The sequence below is a fragment of the Castanea sativa genome, chromosome 1 (genome assembly GCF_040712315.1).
Source record: "Castanea sativa cultivar Marrone di Chiusa Pesio chromosome 1, ASM4071231v1".
NCBI classification, from domain to species: domain Eukaryota; kingdom Viridiplantae; phylum Streptophyta; class Magnoliopsida; order Fagales; family Fagaceae; genus Castanea; species Castanea sativa.
Genome location: NC_134013.1, coordinates 68,868,956 through 68,878,395, shown reverse-complemented (window position 1 = coordinate 68,878,395; position 9,440 = coordinate 68,868,956). Strand labels below are relative to the sequence as shown.

The 9,440-nt window shown below is 34.4% G+C and overlaps 1 pseudogene; it reads right to left on the bottom strand.

The window, feature by feature from the left end:
* Positions 1-1,237: 1,237 nt before the first annotated feature.
* Positions 1,238-7,093, bottom strand: LOC142632917 (WAT1-related protein At5g40230-like; annotated as a pseudogene).
* Positions 7,094-9,440: the final 2,347 nt, after the last annotated feature.

Sequence of the window (9,440 nt, the reverse complement as noted above, 5' to 3'; positions counted from 1 at the left end):
ACTCCTTTATATATACATGTCCATAGCCTTCCATATCATCCTATCTCAAATACACTTAGACAAAAAATGATGTCATTTAGCTTTGACATTTCAATGATACCTACATAACTCCAACATTGCAGTATCATTTGATTGTAACCTGTATGAGTAGTTATATATAAAAGCAGAGACCTCATGCGAGAGAGCATGAGGTTCTGCCATGCGGCACTCTTTTTGACAAAGAATTTGTTCACTTAAATTCTTTACTCAAGTGTCACATTAGAGATAAAGACTAATTAAATTTCAAAAGATAATTCCCATATAAAAAAATATTCAAAAGATAAGAATTCTTTATTTTCTTAGATTCATTGTATCATGGCATTTCTTAAGTGCCACATTATAGATAAGGACTAATTAAAATTTAAAAGATAAAGACTTTTTATTTTCTTAAGTTCATTGTTTTAAGACTTTTTTCACTCTCTCACAAAGCACAAAACTTAACTTACCCTTTTCACCTCTTGTACTTCTGCTACTTTATAGTTTATATACACCGACCCATAGTCTTTCATCTTCATGCCATAGGTTAGGTGCTTTTTCATTTTGTTTTAGCCCTCACAATTTCTTGGTTTCTTTGTCATTTTTTTTTACTACTATTTAATGTGGTATTGGTATGAGCCTCGACCATAAAAGTAAAAATCAATGATTATTTTGGAGTTTTCTCTGTTGTGAATCAAGATTCAAGATTATCTCAACTTTAATTGCAACCTCAAGTTTAGTTGCAGCTATCCAGGAATAGTGTGAAACAGTGTATGAATCACAATCATATTGTTAGTTCTCTCCATCAAAGCTACAATTAGGTAGTTCTTCACATAATTTTTATGTTCTTTCTCATGTATCTTTCACGTATGGTACTTATCCTCCTATATTTTTTTGATTACTTTTGTTAGTGCTGTAAATTATAGTTGTTGTGGTTTGTTAGGATTAGTTTCAAATGGTTTAATTTGTTGTTTTGGTTTTGGTGTGCTCTACTTCTTTATAAAAAGACAAAGCTCATGTGTAATACAAGATTAGTTCTCCCATTTTTAGCTTATATTTTTCTTGAATTTTAGCATTCTCTTTGTTTTTTTATTCTTTAATAATATAAAAGCCATATTAGAGGCGATTAAATATTGATAAATGGAAGTATATTTAACCAATTTTTCTTTGTTTGATTACGTTCTCTTTATGTTGGTATACAAATAATTTTTTTTCATTTAGATTATGAACAAAGTTTTCCAACAAGGCTGCAACATTAGGAAGAATAGACAAAATGCCAATGAACCATGAAAAATAGTACCAAACAACTTACACATGTATTAGTTGATCCATTCTTCTTGATAGATTACTCTAATTGATATTTTAAGTATGTAGAAGGTAATTTGTGCCTATATAAAAATGCGTAAATGTGCATTTTGATTAGAAAGAGAGATCTATATACCTCCCAAGATAGAGAGCATCACCAAGGAATATGACACTTATAGCAGCTGCAAGGACTATTGACAATGGCTTAAAGATTGATACATACACAGGCCCCTTCAAGTGCAAGACCCATGCAATAACAACACTCATGGATGAACCAAAGAAACCCTGATTGGGGAGAATGAAAGTTAGATATTATCATTAACTTCTTTCATTTGGTATTATCACGTTTCTTGGTTCTTACCGAGTATATAATGGTGACCAATGCTACATCGGGCCTTAGTGTCCAAGCAAGCAAGTTTCCTTCTGCCATTGAACATACTGGTGCAGATATAATTGTTACACACAAAGTGCATAAGAAGACCACGACTATCTCTGCCGACTGCTGGATATATTTTCATAACTTGGGTCTGTAAAAAATTGTAGAGAATTCAATTTCAGCTTCTCTACGGTCTCTGTCTCATAATGACATGAGACAAGAAAAGTATTACTCACATTTGTGCGATATATGGAAAGGACTAATCAAGTTACAATCAGTGCCACTCAATCATTTATATAAGCCAAGCCAAGATCTACCTAGTAAACACCCAACCTGGGACATGGCACATGCCCACACATTACACTCATACAATCCAATCCAATTTAATCAAATCCACACTTTGAAGTATCACCTATCACATAGAAGTACCTAAACAATGCTGCAACCTAAAAACAGAAGGTTCTCAACAGCAAGTAAAAGGCCACCTATCACCCATTTTGTTTCTGATGTGCCTCATGGAGAATGAAGTAAAAGAGACAGTGATTCAGATGGAGATATGATTGTAGGGCCCCGGTAGAAAAGCACTACCGATGCTCCTGATATTGATACTAATGAGCCAATGATTTTAGCCTGAGTGATTGAGCTTCTCAAAGCCATATTTTCCATTCTTTTGAAGAACCAATAAAAATAGAGGAAAGGAAGAAAATTTAGTGATAGTAATCAACAATAAATGTGTTCATGACACTCAATGATTAAAGCATAGGCCTAATCATTGTACTACGGTTATACATGCTTGTATCCATTGTTATTAATACCGTTTCGGACCCCGTTTCAGTTTGTCCAGTGGAATGGAATATTTCGGTACCGGCCGATTTCGGCGTACCGTTTTAAGGTGTTTCGGGTTCTTAAAAATTAAATTATATATATTCTTGTAAAACATAAAATTGTCAATTCTAATAAATAAATAACTAAATTTCAAATAATACAAATCATTTAGTCTTAACTCTTAAGTCTTAAACATCAATATAACATCTATTTAACATCACACAATAAGAAGATTTAGAAGACAATAACTAAATATCAAATAATACAAAACATTTAGTCTTAACTCTTATGTCTTAAACCTCAATACAACATCAAATAATAAGAATATTTATAACAAGTCATTACTCATTACAAGCCCATAATAATTAATAACTAATAAGCCAACAAAATTTATAACATAATATTAGCCATCAAATAATAAAATTTTTTTTTTTCCATAGGCCAAATCATGTACCGGCCGGAATTCACATCTCGGCCGGAATTGGCCGGAATGGACCGGAATAGCCCGAAATTTGGCCCGAGGTGGAACGATAGGTATCCTGGTACCGGTTTGCATACCGGAACGAAAAATTCCGGCCGTTCCGGCCGGAATGAAACGGAATTAATAACAATGCTTGTATCTATAAAGAAGAGGTGGGTTTAGAAGTTTAAATATTATCACAAAGCATAAATGTATACATAAATGCTCAATAATACATCTAGTAAGGCAAAGAGCGCATGACCTCCTGCACTATCTTTATATATTAGACCTTCTCCACTTTGTAATTCTTTGTACCATACCAAATGTGTACTCAACCACTCTATTGCTCAGCTTTAATTTTGGAGTATTGATATCCAAAGGCGTTTAATCCATGGTAGTGTTGGTTAGTTATATATGCAGAAATTGCTGGTTTATGTATATGCAGGGTGTAAAAGGAGTGACTGGTCACAAATTTGACAGGGATAATTATACTTTGTCCACCTGTGGTTTGCCTCTAATTTGATATGTCTACCCGTGGTTTAACTTTTGACATTTTACCCACCTGTGTTTCCTACCGTTACTATGCCGTAACCCACCTCTCCCCCAGCCGTTACTCTAACACAAAAAATGTAAAAAACCAAAACCCAAATAGATCAAAACACACTCACTCCCATCCAACCCAACTTGCTCACCAAACGAAGATCTCAGGAGATGTTTTCAAGTGCATGACAAAGGTGGAGTTCTTGTACATGTCATTTGGGGTTTGGTTCGAAATGATGAAGATGTTGGAGATGAGATTTGTGAAATCGGTGGCGATGGAGCTCCACCAGTGGGCTTCAAATCTAGAAACTTGAATAGAGCAATGGTTCTAGACCATTTTGAATTAGAATTGGAGGTCCACCAAGGGGCTGGGTTTGGATCCACATGGGAAAGGATGATAAGGAGGAGAAAACCCAAGAAGGTCAGTTTCAAAGGCATGAGATCCTGATCTGGCATAGTTATGGTAGTTGAGGGTGGGATTTTTCTTTCTAATTTTGTTTGAGTGAGTGGTTTGGAGAGAGGGAGAGAACCCATAAAGGAATTGATTTTGCTATCTAGAGAGATAATCGTGGCGGTGAGTGCGGTTCTGGTGGAAGAGAGGTGGCACAAGCACTAGAGGGTAAGTGAGGAGGAAGAGGAGATTGGGAGAGACAGAGGGTTGTCCTGGGTTTGGGGAAAAGAACACTGAAGAATGTTCTGAGTTTGGGAAGAACAGTGAACCATGTGAGAAAATAAAATGAAATTTTAAAGAAATCGTAGGAAAATTGAAAGAAAAAATAAAGGAAAAAAAATTGGAAAAGAAAAGAAATATATTTATAAAGGTTGTTGTGGTTTTTTTTTTTTTTTTTTAATTTTGTTCTCTAACTAAGCACTGACATAAGCACTAACATGGTCAATAAAATTTAGAAACATCAAGAACTTGGGACATATTTTGGATTTTAAAGGGGTCTATTAAATTGGCTTCGAACCACATCTATTTTGCTAAGAATGCATACTTGCAATCTATAGTACTTGGAGATTCCTTTGTTTATTGACTCTATAGTTGCGTTAAACAGGTGGAGATTTGAAGGGATCGAGGTTTGGCAACAGTTGGTAGTGTGGTGCTCTTGTCACAAACAGACATGCACCCACCAACAGTTGTACCATCTAGGGATGTCAATGACACAATTGTTGCAACCCACAGCAAGGTATTTGTTTTCGAATTGTGAGAACACAAAAGGGCTTGGTGCTAAATCCACACTTGCTATAGTCTTAGTACCACTTTTTGTAAAAAAGTGGGTAGGATCTTCGTTTGGTGACCAAGTTGGATTGGATGGGAGTGAGTGAGTTTTGGGAGTGAGTGTATTTTGATCTGTTTAGGCTTTGGTTTTTTACATTTTTTGTGTTAGAGTAACAGCTGGGGGAGAGGTGGGTTACGGTAGAGTAGCGGTGGAAAACACAGGTGGGTAAAGTGTCAAAAGTTAAATCACGGGTAGGCACATCAAATTAGAGGCAAACCACAGGTGGGTAAAGTGTAATTATCTCAATTCGACGTTAAACTACTAGGATCCCTTTTGAGAAAGTTTTCTGTCATCAAATTAGATTGCAGAATTCTTGGTGAGGAAATATTCTATGCTCGAGAAGTAATTGCAACTTTCTTGAATATCTCAAGGGCTTTTGCCTAAGGGCCTGAGATGTTTTGTATATTTTGGCAACCTGTTCTATGTTTGGGTTTTCTTTTGTTTTGTTTTGTTAGGGAGGATGAATGATAGATTATAAGAGTGTAAACAACTCTATATGTTCCAAGGACTCAACCACTTGAAAAGAAACAAACTATTAGTAGTATTACACGATACTTAAAAAAAAAAAAATTTATTTTCCAGCATATTACATATTTTAGGGATGATCAGGCATCAAGAGTCTTGTAACTGAATTGAGAATTTTTTATATTTCTAATTGAAATGTTCATGGTTTAAATCCACTTTGCCCAACTACTCAATTATAAATAAAAATTTATTAAATTAGGGACAAATATGCTAATCAGAATTTAGAAGGTAAGACCTGAAAATAACAGCAAGTATGTAGGTCAAAGCTGGTGTGAGGTTGCTGATGGCTGAAGCAAGAGTTGGTGAGCTGTATTCAATTCCTTTATAGGCACACAACTGAGCTAAAAATCTGCATGCCCTCCCAAACATAAAAAATATAAACATAAGATCAAAATTCGCATTTCAGACACATATTTTGGAGTTATGTATTACTAATTTGGGCAATTGAGTCATTTAAAGTAAAATCTCATATTTCCATGGGTGGCAGTTTAGTCATTGCAACTGTTTGATGGGTAATCACATTATCTTTACATTGTAATAATCTTACATTCTTGTAAATTACGAACTAACATATACCACATTTCTTGGAAGTTGAAAACTGGTATGATATCTTTACATCAAGCGAACAAAATGCACTTAGGTTTCAGTTAACTCAACTTATAAAGTATTCATCAAACAAAAGATCTGGGGTTCAAACCCTACCTAGACTATAAATCAAGTAGTGTCTTTGCTGGAGGATAAAGAGCAATCATTATAGAGAAATCATCATAGAACAAATGTCATAGGTTGAAATTGTATCATAATTATCAAATCTCAAATCAAATTGCAAAGCTTTTCGGTGTAATACTTTCTTACCCAATTAGTCCAAGTAGGAAAATTCTATTGATGAGAGGCCACTTCAGTGTAGGAAGCTAGGTTGTTCTACATGTATGAAGTAGCTTTTTCGTTAATATTCCTTCAAATATTCTATAACTAAATACATCATCAAAATCTCAATATAAAATCACACTGTAAATGATATGAGAAGAGAAAGATTTGAGAAAAAAAATACTCATAAATGATTTTAATTATTTATTTAGTTTTTGAGAAACTACTCATAATTAAGGTTGTAATATAAAACCATAAAGGCCTAGGTTTTTTTTTTTTTTTTTTGAGAAGAAGGTAATTTTCATTTAAGCCTCACAGTTTTGGATAAGTTTTATTTAAACCTTATAGTTTCATATTATTTTAATTAAAATCTATACTTTTATATAGTTTCATTTAATCCTTATAGTTTAAAGTAAGTTCACTTTAAACCTTATAATTAAAGTAAATAAATAAATAAACCCATTCTGTCAAGTGACCTTTAATGAGTTTTCTCAACAAAAAAAAAAGTGACCTTTAATGAGATCAACGGCATATGAGACAGAAGGTTTAAATGATTTTTTTTTTTTTTTTTGGAAAAATATATATAAATAAAAAATACTTTGAGGTTTACATAAAATATTCTCAAAGTTTAAGATTGAAATAAGTTTGAAAATATAATTTGTGGAGATTTTTTCACTAATATAATAGGAATGGAAATCAAGCGACATACCCACGAAAGATGAAGACCAAAGGGAGGAGAACAAGAGTAGCAATGGCAGAGGCGTAGGTAATGAAGACATAGTAGCTCAGTCCTTTTAAATTGGATGCTTTGAATAAGATGTTTAAGCCAACGTTAATGCATTCTACTGCAACCATGGCTGAAAATGGAAGAGCATCCTTGTGACAATATCTCCATGCCATCTCTCTCTCTGTCTCTCTCTCTTTCTCCCTAATGATTTCTATTATAACTTTGAAGCACCCTTTGTTTGATGCTTAATTAATAGAGTGAAAAGGCATCTCTCAGTGGTTGTTTTATTTTACAATGTCATTCTTCACATGCAGATTATATTATAATCCTTGTAATCTCTCACTAGTTTATGTTTTCTGTTGGTGGAGGGCATAATTGATTGGTTGGTTTAATAAGATTGAATTGTACGAGTATGTGTTTGTGTGGATTTAATAAGACTGAATTGTACAAGTACGTGTTTGTGTAAGTATTATTCGAATTCCACATGGGTGTTTATTAGGTGGATCTTGAGTTTATATATGATTATAACTTTATAAGGATTCCAATTGCAATTTGTTTAGTCCTTTAGGTTATAAGGCTAAATGTGACTAGTATTTTTTTGTAGTATTTACAAATGGCAAGCCTAATATTGACTGTCATCAAAATTGTTGTAAAGTTTTTTTTCACCATGCTAAGGTCATGTCATACATGCTTTCCTATAACTATGAATTCCCTGTACTTATCTTTGTGGATTTTCTATCTTTATGATGCTCCAGAGTTTAGATGTAACCTTGGCAACTGATTGTATCTGCATGCTTAATTTATCTCTTAGTGGTTCTCTATACTTCTTTATGGGAATTGCTTTCCAAATGAGGGATTCTTTATGATATTCGTTATATAGTTTCTTTTAGTAAATATGGAACAGGTGCTTAATGGTTCCATTAGTATTGGTCATGAGGACATAGCCTGCGAGGAAGAATCGTCTAATATGCTGTAACATAGTGTTCAGCAGAGAGGATGTAGAATATTCACTTTTTCATAATATTTCATCACTTATAATAGCACAAGCTTTTCATTGTTTGTTTTAAGCAGTTAATTTGTTCCTCTTTTTCCTGTTATTTTCTAAAGTATCCATATCCTTATTCTAATCCATTAGAGATGTGGATCCAGGGTGTGTCCTCTGTCTCTCTTTTTCTCTCTATTCATGCCCATAAGCAGGGAGGTGGTTCACTTATGGTCTGTGGTAAATTGGACAAATGTAATTTTGGTTTCTTTGCTAAGTGTGATTTATCTGCAAATAAATCTAGAAATCATTCAGGGGAGTACGACCACCAGCAAGAACTTCAAGTTCAGCCAGTGATTGCCAATGATGATGTCAAAAACCAAGGCAACTTTGCTCTGCTTAGTGCTATCTTTTGTTTTAGTTAGTTGGCCACTAACTATAGCCTGAAATATTGGCTCAATGAGATTGTTCTAAATTATATTTGAGTACTATGGGCCATACCAAGTGCTTCAAAGAGTAGGCTAAGTGGCTTGTAAGTTGGACTTACTCTCATTCTAAGCTTCAACCAGATTTTTATGTCCTGCTTGAAGCCATAATTGGGAGCTGATGTGGTTCCTTTACCTTCCTTGCCTCATGTTGATACAGAAGGTGTCATTCGTTCTGAGCCTAAAGCCAATTTCCAAAGGAGGATGAAGAAATTCATAACAAAGCCATATGTGAAATCATGGTTCATTGGCAAGGTAGCCCCCGTAGAAGACGCCACCTGGGAGATCTTGCATACCCTTCAACAGCATTACCCTCGTGTTGTGGGCAAGGTTCTCTAAAGACGGTAATGTTATCTAGCTAGCTTTAAATGTTGAAAAGCAGTGAGTTCTGCAAAACAGTGGGTTTTGCACCTGTAACATTGAGTGATGAGTGACTACATTTATCAGTTGGAATGATAAGTAGTGATTTTGTGATGAACTGTAGAGTGATAAGACGTTAGAGATAGAGAGTGACACTTTTTTTTTTTTGATAAAGAGTGTGACAGTTAGTTAGTTGTTAGTCTGTTGAGTTAATTATACCAGTAGCTGAGCCGTGTTTGAGAATTGGTTATCATTGGTTAATGCCATTGTAAGAATTGACTATAAGTACTTGTAATCCATCCATTGACAGACATATCTGATATGTAATGGAAATTCCTTTATCATTCTCAATTCTCTTCTCTTATTCTGTCTACTTCTTGGAGGGTGACTCCCTCGAACCTGTCAATCACTCTCTCCTGTTCTTCATCAACCTCATTCCCCAAAACACTCAAACACACCCAGTATTTTCTTCAGCAGAAATCTAAGAAGCTCATTTCAAAAACAAAATAAAAAAAGGATTAATTGCTGACTCTAGGTACTCAGAGATATCAACAAACATTTTTACCCTTATGAGGTGTGCTTTTACTGTAAAATTGAAAACTATTGAGTTATTAGATTGCAAGTAGCTCGGTGCTATGCAATCTTTAATCAGCTAGCATTCATCTGCTTACATCTATTCTACATGCCTTCAAA